Source organism: Lissotriton helveticus, chromosome 5_1 (genome assembly GCF_964261635.1).
Source record: "Lissotriton helveticus chromosome 5_1, aLisHel1.1, whole genome shotgun sequence".
Classification (NCBI taxonomy): domain Eukaryota; kingdom Metazoa; phylum Chordata; class Amphibia; order Caudata; family Salamandridae; genus Lissotriton; species Lissotriton helveticus.
This window is the reverse complement of record NC_136065.1, coordinates 187,311,014-187,328,852: the sequence shown is the minus strand read 5'-3', so window position 1 is coordinate 187,328,852 and position 17,839 is coordinate 187,311,014.

Genomic DNA, 17,839 nt, shown 5'->3' with positions numbered 1-17,839 from the left:
AACTAAGTGCCAAAAATGTAATATAGGGGGACATTCAAATAGCATGTGTTTCAAATCAGCTGAAAGGGATGTGCAGGACCAACAAGTAGATGGAGTGTCTGGGGAAAAGGAGGACAGGAGCAATGGAGTGAATAATGCACGATTATAAATGAAGAATAAGGTTTGTGTGGTATTTGCAGCTCGGGACGTACTGTGAACCTTGGACCAGATTTTGTCCCATAAAATAATGGACCATGTGTGAGATAAATCTTCTTCCCAGGCCAACTCAACCTTAGATTTGGAACGATCAGCAGAGGATTGTAAAGATTTATAAATAAATGACGCAGAAAGAGATTGATCGATAGCATTAGAAATCGAAAGATGTGTGGTAGGAATAAAATTAGAGGTTGGGAGGGAAGAAATATATTGAGTAAGGGATGGAAGTATCGATAAATATTGTTTACGAGATGAGGCAGGTAACAAGAATTGAGTTTGAAGATCTTGGAATGAAAGAGGCTGATTATCCGAGAGAAGTTGTGAGATCCATTTTAGACCAAGGGAATGCCAGGATTTCCAATATATGGAACGATTGCGAATTTTGAGGAATTTATTATGCCAGATAGGTTGAGCGTGGGTGGAGGAGGCAGATGGGTAGGTGGATATTAAATATGGACGAAGAAGAGAGCAAGAGTGAGAAAAGATGGGGGAACCTATGGAGGACACCTTAGAGGTAAAGGATAGGACTTCTCGAAAATCGTAAGGATGTAGAAGAGAAGATTCTAATGTGAGCCATAACGGAGGAATTGGAGGAAGATCTGAAGAGAGCCATTTCATAGATTGTTTTAATGAAAATGCGTTATGATATGACTTAAAGTGGGGGAACTTGACACCACCAAGGGATTTGTCTTTTTTCAGGGAAGAGAGTGCAATCCGAGATTTTTTGCCTTTCCATAAAAATTTTAATAGAAGGGAGTCTATCGTTTTAAAGTAATGATCTGGAATACGGATGGGAATCATGGAAATAGAATAGAGGACTAGGGGTGCTAACATCATTTTAATGGAATCAAGTCGACCCCACCAAGAAAGGAAGAGAGGATTCCATCGTGTTATAGATGTACTGATTTTGTTAGAAAGAGAATCGAAATTAAATTTAAGAGTGTCCGGAATACGGGGGGCAAACCAGATACCTAAGTATTTAATCTTTATGGGTTGCCAGGAAAAACCAGAAGAGTCAAAAAGATGTTTGTGGCATAAGGGGTTTAAAGGTAAGATTTCGCATTTATCAATGTTAAGACGATATCCGGAGACGGAAGAGAAAGAAGAAACTTGACTAAGGAAGGAAGGAAGAGTAGTTTGAGGATTTGAGCAATAAAATAAAATGTCATCTGCGTATACAGATAGTTTAGCTTGTTGGTGAGTACCATATTGGAAACCAGTAATTGTGTCATCAAGTCTAATCTTTGTTAAAAAGGGTTCTAAGGCTATAATAAACAATAAAGGAGATAGAGGGCATCCTTGACGAACCCCTCTTTGGAGAGGAAAGTAATCGGAAATCATACCATTTGCAAAAATTGAAGCATGGGGGCTTGAGTATAGTAGAGAAATTAAAGATATGAATTTAGGGGGGAAGCCAAACCAATGGAGAGCTTGGAACATAAAGTCCCAACCAATTCTGTCGAATGCTTTTTCAGCGTCAAGGGAGATAGCAGCAAGGGGGGAGGAAAGGGATGGAGCTTTATTCAAGATATTAAAGAAGACACGGGAATTATCTGAGGATAAGCGACCCTTAACGAAACCGGATTGTTCAGGACCTATAAGATCTGGTAATAAGGGATCTAGTCGGATAGCTATAATTTTAGCGAAAATTTTATAGTCAGTGTTGACTAGTGATATGGGGCGATAGTTCTTACAAAGGGTGTGATCTTTATCTGGTTTAGGTATTAAGCAAATCAATGCTTCTTGAAAGGTTCCTTGAGAGGATCCGGAGACCGCAAAAGATTGGAATAGGGAGTGCAATTTTGGGAGAAGAAGGGAGGAGAAGTGATTATAGAATTCAATGGTAAAACCATCGGGCCCTGGGGCTTTACCTCGACGGAGAATAGAAATTGCATGAGAAATTTCCGATTGGCTAATGTCCATGTCCAATGAGTGAAAGTCAAGATGGGAAGCTTCTGGAGGAGGGATGTTTTGAAAATATGAAAGAAGATCCTGAGGATCGGGAATGGATTCTGGGGTGTAGAGAGTTTGGTAAAAGGAAACAAATTGATCAAGTATGTCTTTATCTTTAAAGAAAGATATTCCATTTGGGTTTTGCAAGGATTCAATTTTTGTACGTTCTTTACGTATCTTAAGGTAGTTAGCCAGGAGCTTGCCCATCTTGTTTTGTCCGCCGTAGTAACGGGAATTGCATTTTAAAAGAGAGTTAGAGGCGGCGTTGGTGGTGAATTTATTGAAGTCAAATTTGGCTGCGATTAATTCACGTAGAGAAGATTCAGAATTTGAGTTATAATATGCATATTCCAACTTCTTAATTTTATCCAAGAGTTGAGTTGACTTAGAGACTGATTGTTTTTTCTTTTGGGAAACAAAATTAATGATAAAACCTCGTGCAGCTGCCTTAAACGAGTCCCAAATCATAACAAAGGGGGATTCAGGAAGATGGTTGTGTGTAAAAAATTCAGTGGAAAATTGCTTAAATTGGGTGCAAAACTTAGAATCAAGAAGTAGGGAATTATTAAATCTCCAACGGCCTGAATGAGGGGAGTAGGGAATAAGATCAATGTCTACAAATACGGGAGCGTGGTCCGAAATTAGGATGGAGCCTATATCTGAATGAATGGCAAGTTGAGCTAATGGTTTGCTGAGAAAAAGGTAATCAATACGTGATTGGGAGTGATGTGTAGGGGAGTAAAAAGAGTATTCTCTGAGGTCAGGGTGACAAAGCCTCCAGATGTCAACTAATGCATTATTCTGTATAGAGGAGACAAACTGGGTGTGCATCTTGGAAGGAACAAATTTAACTTTCGAATTTCTATCAATAAAGGGGTCATAAACTTGGTTACAGTCACCTCCAAGAATAACGTATTGTTCATTGAGGGTAACAAGTTTGTCCGAAATAGCAGGCCAGAACAGTTTATCAACACCAGTTGGGGCATAAACATTGAAAATAACTAGAGGTATTTTATCTATAAGAAGATTAACAATTACCCAACGACCATCATCATCACATTCTTGAGATACGATTGAAACATTCAACCTTTTATGACATAGTATAACTGTACCGTTTTTCTTACCTACAGCAGGTGAATAGAGAACATGACCCACCCAACATCGTTTAAGTTTAGTAGCCTCTAAATCTGTAAGGTGGGATTCTTGAAGGAGGGCTACATCTGCTTTAAGTCTGGTTAAATGCGTTAAAACTCGTTGACGTTTAATGGGGTTATTTAACCCCTTAACATTCCAGGTGACTACTCGGAATGTACATTAGCAGGAGAATGATATAAAAGAAAAGATAAGGTGAAAGAAAAAGGTAGTTGAGCAGTGTTGAGAGAAGTAGTAAGATTGCAAGAACAGACGTATGAGAGAGATAGAGAGAAAAGGTGAGAGTAAGAAAAATATGAGAGAGAGAAAAGAGTATAAAGGAAGATAAGAGAACAGAGCAAGAGAAGAGACATAACAACAAATACAAATGAGAACTGGGGGGTGACGACGCCAGAAGAGGACGACATCAACAACAGAAACTCACGTCATCGAACACCGGAGGAACCAGCTTAGGATCAATTGAAGGGAGCAAAAAACTACACCGGGATGGGGAACAGAAGGAGAGAATCTGTGATGAGACAAAAATGGAGGAGAGAGGTTAGGAGTACATAAGAACGCCAAATGTAGGAACTACGTAACATTATAACAAAATATATATATAAAATATACAAGGGGTATGTGTGAACAGTAGGATAAGGGAAGTCGATACTAGGCACAGTAGGGAAACAAAAGGAGAAATACTGAATTAATCAAGAAAACACATGAATTATTAAACTGGTCTGGCAGTGTCCATGTTGATGGTTTCATGTCGACGGAGGAATTCTTCAAGGACTCGTGGATCTTCAAAAGTCGTTGTCTTTTCTTTATATGTAACCTTGAAGAGGCAAGGATGTAGGAGACCGAATCTGGCACCAAGGTCTCGCAATCGTGGTCGTAGATCCAGAAATTGTTTCCTTCGGTCAGCTGTCACTTTGGCTACATCTTGAGACAGATACAGACGATGGCCTTCCCAGATGATCTGTTTCTTTGCTTTGGCTGCCGAAAGTACTTGAAGTAAATCGGTATATTGTAGGAAAAGCATGATGACTCCGCGTGGTTTGGAGGAAACTCTCGGACCCAGTCTATGAGCTCGTTGAATGTTAAGAGTGACAGAAGGTGGAAGATCTAGAATTTTCGGTAAAAAGGTTTGGAAGAAGGAGGTTGGATTGGACCCTTCTGTGAGCTCTGGAAGATTATAAAGGCGTAGGTTATTGCGACGATTTCTATTTTCCAACTCCTCAGTCTGCCGCCTTAAGAGAGAGACATCCTTCTCCAATGTAGAAATTCTAGAACAAGAAGATTGTAGAGCTTCCGTTGATTGTTCCACTAACAGGACTCTGGATTCGAGAGTGGACCATTTATCATGAAGAAATTGCAGTGTTGTAGTAGTTTCAGCCATAAAGGGTTTAAGTGCTCGAAGTTCTTCAAGAATGAGATCCATGGATGCGGAAGGTGTCTCAGAACCTGGAGATGGAGGATCTTTCTTGTGACGTTTTGTGGAGCCTGGTTGTGGAAGTTTGCTGGTGACAGTAGCCTTAGGTATTGCCCCACGAGTGATATCCGTTTTAGAAGGAATAATGTCTTCCATAACGTGCGACGCTGAGTCAGAATCAGAGGAGAGAGGCAGTTTGGTTTTGGAAGCCGTGAGCTTGAGAGTGCGCAGTTTCCCCATATATGGTATGGGAGATAAATAATAATAATAATAATGTACCTATATACTCCGTAGAAATAAGTTGGCGCCCCTCAAACTGACAAAATAGCAGTGTTGTGGAAGGTAGAGTTCAACACAGTGATGTCAGGACCAGGTGCGCAAATGAAAGAAAATGCGTCACACAGAAGACATCAGTAAAATAAAAGTGCACACATAGCTGAAATTACACTGCATACGGTGAACGTGAGCAGGGAAATCGTCTGCATTCTGCGTAGGAACAGATAGAAATTATTGAGGGTAGCCAGAAACAAATGGTATGCTATTCGGTGAATGTCAGTGAAGAGCGGCGTCCAAATGAGGAAAACAGCTTGAACATATCACTAGCGTGAAGAAAGCTAGAGGAGAAGGATATACCACAGGCTGAAAAAGCGCCAGCAGGAAGAGTCAGCCAACAAGGAATAGGAACAGTGCGTAGTTTAGCATTGCTGCATTAAGCGCGTTTCACCTGGAAGTCACCGCGCTGTGGCGCAGGTTTTCCGCTGACAGAGTCCGGATACGCGGCAGAGTTGAGAGAAAATGGCGGCCGCTGGAAAGCGCGCCGCGTCAGTCACGGAGAAACTGCATTGAAACGGAGCAGAGGGTCGCAAGCGGTATCAGTCCGCTCACCTCATGTTCCGACGTCTGAAAATGCAGTCGGCGCCCAGAATGGTGCAGCAGGAGAGGAGAAAGCCGCTGGTGTCGGCGCCCGATGCCCGGAGCTCCGCAGTTAAGCCGCCATCTTGTGCGGCGCTCAAGCCACGCCCCCCAGGACTCTTCACTTCTGCTCGGCCGCTTCAGCTGCCCTCCGCCTTTCTTTCTTCGTCCCTCTTATTCCCTCTGTTTTTTTAGCATCCCCTCGTCTCTTACTGAAAACCGTTTAGCATCTCCTCGTCTCTTTCTGAAAAAACCGTGACTAAGAAACGGTTCTCACCCTCTCTTTCCTTCTTTGGTTAATTTGTTTCCCTGTGAAATGGATCCAAAACACGAATACACGGGGATTCTTTAATCTGTTTTAGAAATCTTCTCTGCATTTTTCACCCTCTGCATCTGTAAGTTTAAAGAGGGACTTGAGTTATACGCCTTTGGTAAACAGCCCTCCACTCCTCAACAATATGCAGATGTATACAGCTTGCTCGTACCCTCATAGGGCAGACTCACAAAATCAAACACTGATACATCTGAAATTTACTCCCTACCTATGGAATATTTTTCTGACTTTTTGGAGATTCGCAAACATATTTAGGATGAGTTTTGGAAATCTATAGCAGTCTGACACAAATATTCCCATAAGACAATATTTACTCTCACCTAATTTCCACTACATATAAAATCCAAGACTAAGGGGGTCATTAGTCCGCCCGCCATACCCCTGGGGAATGGAACCGCCCACAATGCATGCGCCGGTCCCACACATACCATTAGGATGCGCCCGCCACACTGGCGGGCGCATCCCGCAAGTCTAACATTGCGGCGGGCGGTGCTGAAAGCACCGCCAGCCGCAATGCCACAAATGCAAGTTGTGCATTCCAATGTACAACGTGAAAGGCACTGCATGGTGCCTGCCATGTTGTACATTCAAATGCAGGGGGGTACCACAGGTACCCCCCATATGCACCCCACACCCCCAAAAATACCTGGGGCCCGCTACGGGCCCCCAATCGGGGAATGTCTTTTTCTGACATTTTTCTATTCCAAACTTATGCAGGATAAATAACAAGACACCAAATTGCCGACAGAACAGTCAGTAGCATAACGATAATGGAGGGGGCCCCCCTGCAAGGTACCTCTGTGAACTAACATATGCTATTCAAATCAAAGAAAAAATTTCACATGGAGTTTAGACACTGCAGAGTCAAATGTTCTTTTTTGGGTAAGGACATTTTTTTCATTGTAGAAAGTAGATAACTGTGTGAGAGTGCTCTTATGTGGATCCCCAAATTATTTGCAGTTTCTTCAATTTTCTTTGACCATGCCTTCTATTTTCGCTTCAGCCCATCAATGCTTCTGTTAAACGGACCACTCTTTAACCCACTCCTACATAATTTTTAGGGAACAACCCTTATTGCCAGTCTCCCATGCCGTGAACAGTGCTTGGGGGGACCCCCTGGAGCTCGGGGCCCCCCGCACCGCGGGTTCTGCTGGGACTATTGTTACGCCCTTGCAAAGGGGGTCTGTGTGACTGCACATAAAGAGCGAAGGGAGCTGCATGACTGAAACCAGAGAGTGAAGGGTAGTGCGTCACTGAAACCAGAGAGTGAAATGTGCTGCATGACTTAAACCAGAGAGTGAAGGGAGCTGTGTGACTGAAGCCAGGGAGTGGTCAAAGTGGTGTCCCGCCAGAGGTGCATACATGGGTGCTAGAACATCCCAGGGAGAAATACGGCCTGCTCCCACGAGGTTAGTAGATTTGAGCTGTGCTTCCGTAGAGCTACAGAAACTAAATATGCATATTTCAAAGTGGAATACTATGCTAAAACAGGTTCCATTGATTTAGGGCTGAAAAGGAATGATTACGAGTAAAATAAAGTGCCGCAATAATGCCGCTAAATTTTCATTTTTGTGCCGCTAAATTTGCTAATTTATGCCGCAATATCCTGGGGGGTCTGATTTAAATACGGGCGGACCATAGGTGTAAACATGGGAGAATCTACTCCATCTCTGCCATGATTAAACCCCTCTGATGGACCTGTGGAGTAAGGGCCGACCGAGGTATTTTTGTGAATCGGCCCACATGATTTATATGGGTAGAATTAGATGTCAGTTTTCACTGCAAACTGCTAAATGCCACCTTTGCCATTGTAGAAGACTCCCATGGTGAGGGGAACATTTCATATTTTAATTTCAAAGAGAAAACCAAGCTTCAGGATTTTCTTTTCAAAAATTAAAAATAAAATAGTTTGGTACACAGTTCTATCATGTTGATGGAGCCCTGCACCAAAATGCAAAAATCATTGACAGGAATGCCATCACAGCGGTTCCAGCCACTACTTTAGAAATTACAGCCAGCTTGGCAGTCATTTCTAAATTTGGCCGGCGACAACTCTGTCAGGGTGATGGAGTAATTTACTCCGATGCCCTGGTGGAGAAACAGGCCATCTTCCCACATTTAAATTAGTACCAAGGTCTTAATCGAATTCCGAAGCATTGGCCTGTCACCCTCCTACTCATCTCAGTATCTGGATCTCCACTCTCCAGCCACAGGAATGCAGGCAGTGCATTTCCACTGCCTGGGAAACTTTCATCAACCTACATCTTGTTCAGTGTCCTACTAGAGGCTTTCAAATCCGCTCTTGCTTTGCTTTGTAATTAATACTGGGAGCCAGACTTATGGATGTGTGTTGAAAGACATTCTTCCAGCATTAGCAGAATATCCTTTCCAATGTCTGAATTACTTACCCACATATTTTCTCACAATGCTTTGAAGCTGTGGTTACTGATTCCTCGGAGTGCATCCTACTGCACTCAACATTTTCCTGTATATGCTTTCAGCTATTACATTACACATGCAAACCTGGTCTGATGAGCTCCGTGAGCTGAAGAGGTGGTCTAGTTGCTGCTGAGCAGTTCACCTACGTATGGTGCCTATCAATAGTGTCTTTTGTAGCTCTGTCTTCATGTACAAATAATGGTTCTTTCTACATCCTCAAAATACATGCTATCTCAAAGTGCATTCTCTAAACGTCTAAAATTCTGCATGAAAATTTAGCTTTTCCTAAAACTTCTGATTGTTGCCTGTTCCTTTTTCTCTCCAATGGTCCTTTTCTCCCATCCTTTGCATGCCTCCTCTATCGTACCACAACCTTCCCTAAGTCACATGCATGTTTGCTCTAACTTCTGTTGCTGTATTTCTGTAAACTACCGACAACTCTTTTCAAAGGTCGTAAACTCTCCTTCTTTGAAATTCATACTCCTGCAACTTAACAATAGCTAATCTCCTTTCACTCAGCTATTACACCCACCAACCATCTGCATGAAATACATACCCCTCTCCCCCTGCAAATCATCACACTTAACTCCCAATAATCTAATCTACACTAAGAAACTGGAGTAAATGCATGGACTGATTTTAACTTGAGCACAATGACCAACAATATCCAATAACACTCACCTAACAATTAACCTTGGGTTCCAGAGTTCTGGATCCTTCCTAAACAGAATTCCTTCCCCTCTCGACCCCACTATCTCCTCCTCCTATCCATTCTTGGAAGAACAATCATAACATTCTCAACAACAAACCTATCATTGTTGACAGTGCCAAATCTCTAGGCATCATCCGAGCCAAAAGGCTCAACTTACAGTCCCATTGCAATAGTATAGCCAAGAATGCATGCTACCAACTGTGCCTTCTCCTTGGGTGGGTGGGCGGAGGGGGGGGGGGGTTCAGCGCTTCTTTCCTGAGCAAGGCCTAAAAACCTTGGTCCAATCTTTGATTCTTTCCAAATTGGACTACTGCAATTCTCTCCTTGCTGGCCTCCCCAAATCCCAACTTTCTCCTCTAAAATCTATACTCCACTTAACTGCTAACTTCTGATATGCGACTAAAAGAAATGATCACATCACACCCTTACAGTTCTCTCTTTGCTGGATTCCTATCGAAGCAAGGTCAATTTACTGCCTGTATCACCCACAAAGCCTTGCACACCTCCACCCCATGCTATCTGGCTAATAAACTAAAAATTTCGGGCAGCTCTAGACGTTCACGAAATGCGGAAAAACGTACTGCTCGTACCCCTTACCTTCAAAAGGGAAAGATTTATGGCTCAATCCTTCTCTGGTAATGCAACCTGAATCTGGAACTCACTTCCTCCATCCCTCCAAACCGCCACCTCTTTCTGGACTTTCAAAACTGATCTTAAAACTCTCCTCCTCTGAAGGCACTTCCTGGAATAATTCAACTCTTTTTTTGACCCTTACGACCATCTGACACTTACATGAGGTCAACTTTGTAAATATGTATTTTACTCCTATTTTAACCCAACACTGAACACTTTTATTTTTTACAATATGAATATGCAAATAGTTAGAGATGGAACTGCATATATGTAACTTGATAGCATGCTCAGTCTTTGTAACGGTATATAAGTGTCACGAGAACAGACGATTAGCAACCCCAACAAGTACGATGATGCCACTAACCTGTCTACTTCTTTCCAGCGGGGACCACAGCTTGAAGAGAGACCCCCCAATTCCCGTAAATGCCAACCCTCCCAATGTGGCAATCACACTTGAGACAGATCGCACTCCAAGGGAAAAGGGGAGGGGATAAGGTAAGAAGACGCCTTCAATGGGGCACCCTCTAGGTCTGGTCTTGCGAATAGAGTCCTCTTTGGCTCAGCGCAGCTAGGAAAACAAAGGACACCGTTACCTGGGTCATACAATGGTGCGAGACAAGTACGTTAAATATGAAGTATAGTTACACTCACTAGGTACCCCACAGCGCGTGTTTGCAGGACTCTCGGTGGTAGGGAACAGACGCCGGGTACTATAACCCGTGAAGATTCTCTGGCTGTAGTGCACAGAACTCAGAGTATGGTGAGGTAGTCTGGCGTCTGCAAGGTAAAACAGTGATGAAAGCAATTCCGTCACAGAGCCGGCAATGCTTCTTGCCGGGTGGGGTCTGTGGACCGGGATAAGTACTCCGGCACTCGCATTTTGAATAAAGTTAACGTACCCAAAGAAACTAAACTGTGCGTATAGCACGGCCGTGCTAGACTATGTCTTACCTCCACGGAAGCGGGAAGGCAAGCGTCCGCGGAATCAGCTGAGGCGTCCAAGTAGCGGGAAGGCAAGCGTCCGCGGAATCAGCTGAGGCGTCCAAGTAGCGGGAAGGCAAGCGTCCGCTGAATCAGCTGAGGCATCCAAGTAGCGGGAAGGCAAGCGTCCGCGGAATCAGCTGAGGCGTCCAAGTAGCGGGAAGGCAAGCGTCCGCGGAATCAGCTGAAGTGTCCAAGGAGCGGGAAGGTCGGGATCTGGCAAGGCATCGAGAACGATTGACAAGCACCTTGTACTTCCTGGGAGGCACTTAAATACTACTTCCTCATTCGCCAGTTCCGGACTGCTAGAGCCCAGGGCGTTCTGGGAGTTGTAGTGTTGCTGCGATTTTGACTTCTCGTCTTACGCCCGCTGCTCGATATCGCTACAGAACCCCCTCTCAAGGACTGCCGACTCAGCGGTCGACCGGGCTTGCCCGGATGGGCCTGATGGAACTGCGCCAAAATATCCGGGCAGTGGAGGTTCCGTTCAGGTTCCCATGACCTGTCTTCCACCCCAAATCCCTTCCAACTCACTAGGTACTGGACCCGTCCCCGATGCATCCTGGAATCCAACACGTCTTGTACTTCGTACTCCTTCAAACCCTCCACGAGAACAGGAGGGGGATGGACGGGCAGTCTAGTGCCTAAGGGACAGGGTTGGAGCAGAGACACATGGAAAACAGGGTGGACATGCCACGAGAGGGGGATAGTCTCATGAACAAACACTCGAACGCCGAAATTCGTGTGAGAAGGATGTTTGCGCCGTAACTGGTTTAAGAAGAATCTTCCCCATTTCGAGGTAAACGGAGGACTCGGGAGTGAAGCAGCGGATGCTGCGGCACAACCCACATACCCGACCACATCTACACGAGGTACAAGTGGGTCACACCCTTAAAGTCTGTTTGGGCACCAGACCGAGAGACATAATACCACGAGTAATTCCATCCCCAGTGGTATTTAGACTAGATACGTGACTGGATATTTGTGACGTATGAATCTGAGAGACAAGGATTCCAAATTGATATGGAGCACTGAAGAGAGTTTTTTCTGGTCCTGAGGAGAACCCGTAAAATAGGAGTGGTTCGAAACGCGTCGACCGACCTGTTTCCTTGCCTTTTTGGAGCCGACCTTTGATATAAGAAAAATAAAATATTTCTCATCTATTGAAAAATTCAAAAGGATTACGATGCTTTAAATGTGTTATCATTTAATTTAAAAGTGGCAAGGAACTTTCTCTTTCGTTTATTTGTAGGATGGATGTGGTGTGAATGTGATAGGAGTGTGTTATTGGCCAAATGTTTGCAATTTATGTTTAAAAAGTATTATGTTTGTAAATGTTGTGTCCCATTGCAGTTTGTATGTCCATTTTTCTATTGAAATGCACTATTGACAATTCTATTTGAAAAAACAAATAATGATTTAAAAAGTTTGCATATAAATAAATAGCAATCTGTAAAGCTTGATTTCATGTTTTTGTTCATGAGATTGTTTCACAAATTCAGTAGGAGTTAGCCTCAGCATTGGTAACTGTTTTGTTTCATTAGTTTATTGGCTCAGCCTTGCTGAGTGTGAGTCAGGACCCAGTTTTGTTGTACGAGAGGGGGATAGCCAGTCTCAGAGCTACGGGATTGATGACTTCAACTACGCTATACGGGCCAATGTATTTAGGCTTCAGCTTGTTTATGCCTTTAAGGTGTATGTTCTTTGTAGATAACCACACCTTGTCTCTCACTTGGTAATCAGGTTCTGGACTGCGTTTCTTGTCTGCAAAATCGTTTCTGTGTCTCTTGAGCAGCTGATAAATGGCGTTGTGCATCAAGTCTGACCGCCTGTAGGTGTGCGTGATGTTCTTGAACACTGGGAAGATTGGAGGTAACAGGCCATTCAAAAGGAAGGATATTTGGATGATATCCCAAAAGGCAGAAGAACGGTGAACAGCCCAGGGTTGAATGGTCGGAGTTGTTGTATGTGAACTCGGCCAACCATAAGAGTGTGACCCAATCCGTCGAGTTTTGTAATGAAAAACAACGCAGGTATTGCTCCACAGTCTGATTGAGGCATTCTGTTTTGCCATCTGTTTGCGGATGATAACTCGTTGAGAGCCTGGCGTCGATGTTCATAGTCTCGCATAGGGCCTTCCAGAAACGGGAAGTGAATTGCGACCCTCTGTCTGTTATGAAGACACAAGGTACACCATGGGCCCTGACGAGGTGTTGTAGGATCACCATTGCCAGTTCTGTCGATGTAGGTATCTTTTCTAATGGTACGAAGTGTCCCATTTTGGTCAAGTGGTCTACTATTACTAGGATCACCGTTTTTCCTTGACACAAGGGCATCTCCACTATGAAGTCCATGGAGACAGTATGCCATGGTTTGGGTGGAATGGGTATGGGACGGAGAAGCCCCATCGGCCTGTTGTGTCGCGCCTTCCCCTGGGCACACACCGCACAGTTCCTGATGTATTTTTTCGTGTCGTCTCTCACGGATGGCCACCAGAAGGATCGTTCTATGGTGGCGATGGTTTTGTACACACCCCAGTGGCCTCCTACCACGGAGTCATGAGCCCAGTTCAGTACTTGTAGCTGTAGCCCTAGGTCAGGTATATACATGGCATGACGATAGTACAAGAGTCCATCATTCACTGATCGCCACTGGGGTTCTTCTTGGAGCCAGGCTTGGTCGTCAATCTCGGCCACTGACACTTTGAGATCCTCGAGGAAGTAAGGGGTCGTGAGCAAGGCTATCGTGGGTTCTGGAAAGGCTTTTTTGGACAAAATGGATGGTGGTTCAGCATCTTCAGGTAGCTGATGTGGTTGGGTGTCCTGGTCCCGGGAGAGAGCGTCGGCCTTTCCGTTTTGAGGACCTGGGCGGTACCTAATGACAAAATCATAGTCCGAGAAAAAGAGAGTCCAACGGACCTGTCGCGGTGTTAGCGTCTTAGCTGTTTTAAGGAACAGTAGGTTCCGATGGTCCGTATAGATTTCAAAGGGGTGACGAGCTCCCAGCAAGTAATGTCTCCACTCTTCGCACCCTCTCTTGATGGCCAATAGTTTTTTGTCTGTGATCGAGTAATTATGTTCGCTAGGGCTAAGTTTTTTCGAGTAGAACGCCACCGGGTGGATTTGTCCTGTAGTGGGATGTCTTTGGGACAGGACCCCTCCCAAGGCATATTGGGACGCATCGGTTTCCAGGATGTAGGGGAGTCGTGCATCAGGATGTCGCAGTATCGGTGCTTGGGTGAATCTTTCTTTCAAGTACCGAAATGAATGTTCTGCGTCTTCCCCCCAGTGAAAGGGAACGTTCTTCCTCAATAGTCTGGACAAGGGATGGATGATCCTGGAGAAGTCTTTGATTAAACGCGATAATAATTAGCAAAGCCCAGAAAGCTCTGTAGGGACTTGACGCACTGAGGGGTCTTCCATCCTGTGATGGCTTCCACCTTCCCATTCTCCATCTGAAACCCGTTGGCGTTTATCACGTATCCCAGAAAGGACACTTCCTGCGTATGAAAGAGGCATTTCTCCAGTTTGGTATATAAATCATGCTGCTGCAGTCGACCCAGTACTTCTCTGACGTGTTCAACATGTTCCTGTAAAGTACGAGAGTAGACGAGGATATCGTCAATGTACACCATGCAGATGGTGTCTAGCAATCCCCTCAACACTTCGTCCATAAAATACTGGAAGGCTGCCGGGGCATTGCAGAGCCCAAACGGCATGACCCTGTACTCAAAAAGGCCAAACTTTGTCCGGAAGGCCGTCTTCCATTTGTCTCCTCTTTTGACCCTGACTAAATGGTAGGCCCCTCGTAAATCCAGCTTCGTAAAGTAGCGTGCCCCGTGTAACTGATCCATCAACACCGAGGTTAAAGGAAGGGGAGACCTGTTTTTGACCGTGATGTTATTCAGGGCCCTATAGTCGATACACGTTCGTAGTTCGGCACAATCCTTCTTTGGAATGAAAAACAGGGGCGAAGAAGAAGGGGACGTGGAGTGACGAATGAAACCAGAGGCCAGGTTTTCGTCTATATAGGTTTTCAGGTATATGTTTTCTTTTTCAGTGAGGGCATAGACTCTACTGCAGGGAATGGCCGCACCAGGTAGTAGTTCTATGCAGCAGTCATAGACCCGATGAGGTGGTAAACGAGTGGCTTTCTGTTTATTGAACAGAGGTTGGAACTCCGCATAGTCGTCTGGCAGGGTGGTGGCGCTACAAGATAGGTCGGTTGCACAAGCTGCGGCCAGAAAACGTGCACTGGTGGTTTCTACTTCCTTCGCCTCTGGAGAGAAGGGGAGAGGCTGACTGCAATGTTTCTTACAATAAGCAGAATCTAGAGACACCGTGCGAGCTGTCCAGCTCACCGTAAGGTCAGCCATGGCATTCCAAGGATGAGACGGAATTGCGGAGCATCTATTAAATCGAACTGGATGTGCTCTGAGTGTTCAGTGTGGACGTGCATTCGAAGAGGTAGAGTATGCCTTACTACGGGTCCTGAGGATAACGCAGAGCCGTCCACTGCCTTCACGTACTCAGGTTCCTCCTTCTTTTCCCATGCTATCCCCAAGGAGTGAGCATATCCGATATCCATATAGTTACCGGTAGCCCCTGAATCCAAGAGGGCATCCACATGGGTGGCCCCCTCTGCAGTAACCCACAATGATACGGTTAGGTTGATGTGGGCCACAGCTGGCATCAACGTATTAGCAAGTAATGAGGAGATCGGTGTGTGTCTTACGTCCAACCCAGTGATCTGAGTCTGGTTCGGACTCTTCAGTTTTCCGATGCCTCTTTTAGTCCCAGTGCAGCGTTTCTTCGGGGCGCCGGATTTCTTTCTGGTTGTTGGGCCCTGGCCTTACACTCTCGTATGAAGTGACCGCTTTTGCCGCAGTATAAACACAGCTTCATCTTCCTCCTTCGTTCCCGTTCTTCCATCGTAAGGGGGCCCCAAATACCCCCGATCTGCATTGGCTCGGTCCCGTTGGTAGGTTTGGGGTTTTCTTCTGCGAGAGGCTTTGGCCGGGGAAACCATCCTTTTATATCGCCCTTAGTCCGATCCCCTCTTCTTTCCAGCAACCGATGGTCCAACTGGACCGTAAGATCGATCAATTCCTCACAGGTAGCCGGTAACTGGACCACCTGGGAAAGCACGTCCTTCAGTTCTCCTCTTAGTCCCTGGTAGAACAAAGAGGTCCTCTTTTCCTGTGGCCAATCTGTTTCAACCACGAGCCGATTGAAGGAAGTGATGTAGGATAAAAGGTCCTGTGATCCTTGTCGCAGTGTAAGCAGTTCCTTATCCAGGGTCAACATATGGGACTTGCGGTCGAACAGTTTCCTCAATGCTGTACAGAAGTCAGGGAATTGGTGTAGTACTGGATCATTCCTTTCCATCAGAGGTATGGTCCAGCTTTCCGCATTTCCACCCATGTAGGACATCATGAAAGCGGTTTTCGCTGCATCATCCCGAAACACAGCGGGTTTACACAGAAAATGGAGCCTACACTGGTTCAGGAATGTCTCGAACTTCTTCGGATCCCCATGAAATCGTTCTGGAGGGGCTAGAGGAATACCCTGATTTTGTATAATATGGACAGTAGGGGTCTGGTCGGCGGGGGTCAATGGACCTGTAGTACAAGCAAAGAACCCACCTCCTATTGCGCTCTGGGATACGGATGGGGGAGGGGTTGAAGGGTGTCCTGGTGGAGGAAGCGTGGCCTCACGAATGTAGGACCCTGCTCCAGGGCTTTTGCGCGCTATACCTGCGAATTCTCTGCGCATGGTATTCATGTCTCGTTTCATCTCTTGGTTTTCTACTCTAGAGGCATGCACCTCTTGCTGTAGTATATTAAAGCTATCAAGCAAGGAGGCCAGTACTGCACTGGTGTCCATGGTCCGGGCTGGGCGACTGTCTTGGGCTTGTCAATCTGTCACGAGAACAGACGATTAGCAACCCCAACAAGTACGATGATGCCACTAACCTGTCTACTTCTTTCCAGCGGGGACCACAGCTTGAAGAGAGACCCCCCAATTCCCGTAAATGCCAACCCTCCCAATGTGGCAATCACACTTGAGACAGATCGTAGTCCAAGGGAAAAGGGGAGGGGATAAGGTAAGAAGACGCCTTCAATGGGGCACCCTCTAGGTCTGGTCTTGCGGATAGAGTCCTCTTTGGCTCAGCGCAGCTAGGAAAACAAAGGACACCTGTTAGAAAGGCGACCCCGGGGGAGGCAGAAGATGTCTGACTGACCACCCCTAGGTCCACCTCTCCGTCGAGAAGTAGCCGAGCGTTATCGAGAGGCCTCCTGAATGAGGGCCCTCTCCTAGGATCGTACAGCAGAGTAATTAAAACACTACAAACGGACACCACACAGGAGATCAAGTTCTCAAGCTTTTATAGGAAAGAAAGGTTGCTGGTTCTTGGTCGTATATACAGGCGGATCGAGGGATCCGTAAAGTCTCGAAAAAGGGGGGTAGGTAGCGGGACAGTCTAGCTTCCGGGAAGCAGAAGGGGTACCCTGCGCACAGCTCTCAATCCTCGAGCTGGGGGGTTCCGAAAGGTTCGAGCCGCGGCAGCGCCAGCAGGCTTGCAAGATGGTTCAGCACGGTAGGCCGCGGCAGCGCCAGCAGGCTCTCAGCAGGTTCAGCACGGTAGGCCGCGGCAGCGCCAGCAGGCTCTCAAGATGGTTCGACAAGGTAGGCCGCGGCAGTGCCAGCATGCTCTTAGAATGGTTCAGCAAGGTGGGCCGCGGCAGCGCCAGCAGGCTCTTAGAATGGTTCAGCAAGGTGGGCCGCGGCAGCGCCAGCAGGCTCTTAGAATGGTTCAGCAAGGTGGGCCGTGGCAGCGCCAGCAGGCTCTCGTAAGGACGTCGGGTTACGGGGGAGATGAGTTCATCTGGTGTCGGCCGCGACAGCGTCAGCAGGGCTTCCAGTCCAGGATACAACTAGCGTCCTACTCGGGGGCTGGCCCAGATATAGGACGGAGGTCCTTTGATGTCCGGACCCTCGCGCCTGGGGGCCGGAGGGGCCGGGTTGATGGTGTCCAGACACCCAGCAGGGGGGTGGAGCCAGTACCCAGGGAGGCCGGAGGGCGATCGATACCAGGCGTCCGGGGGCGGCTGGGG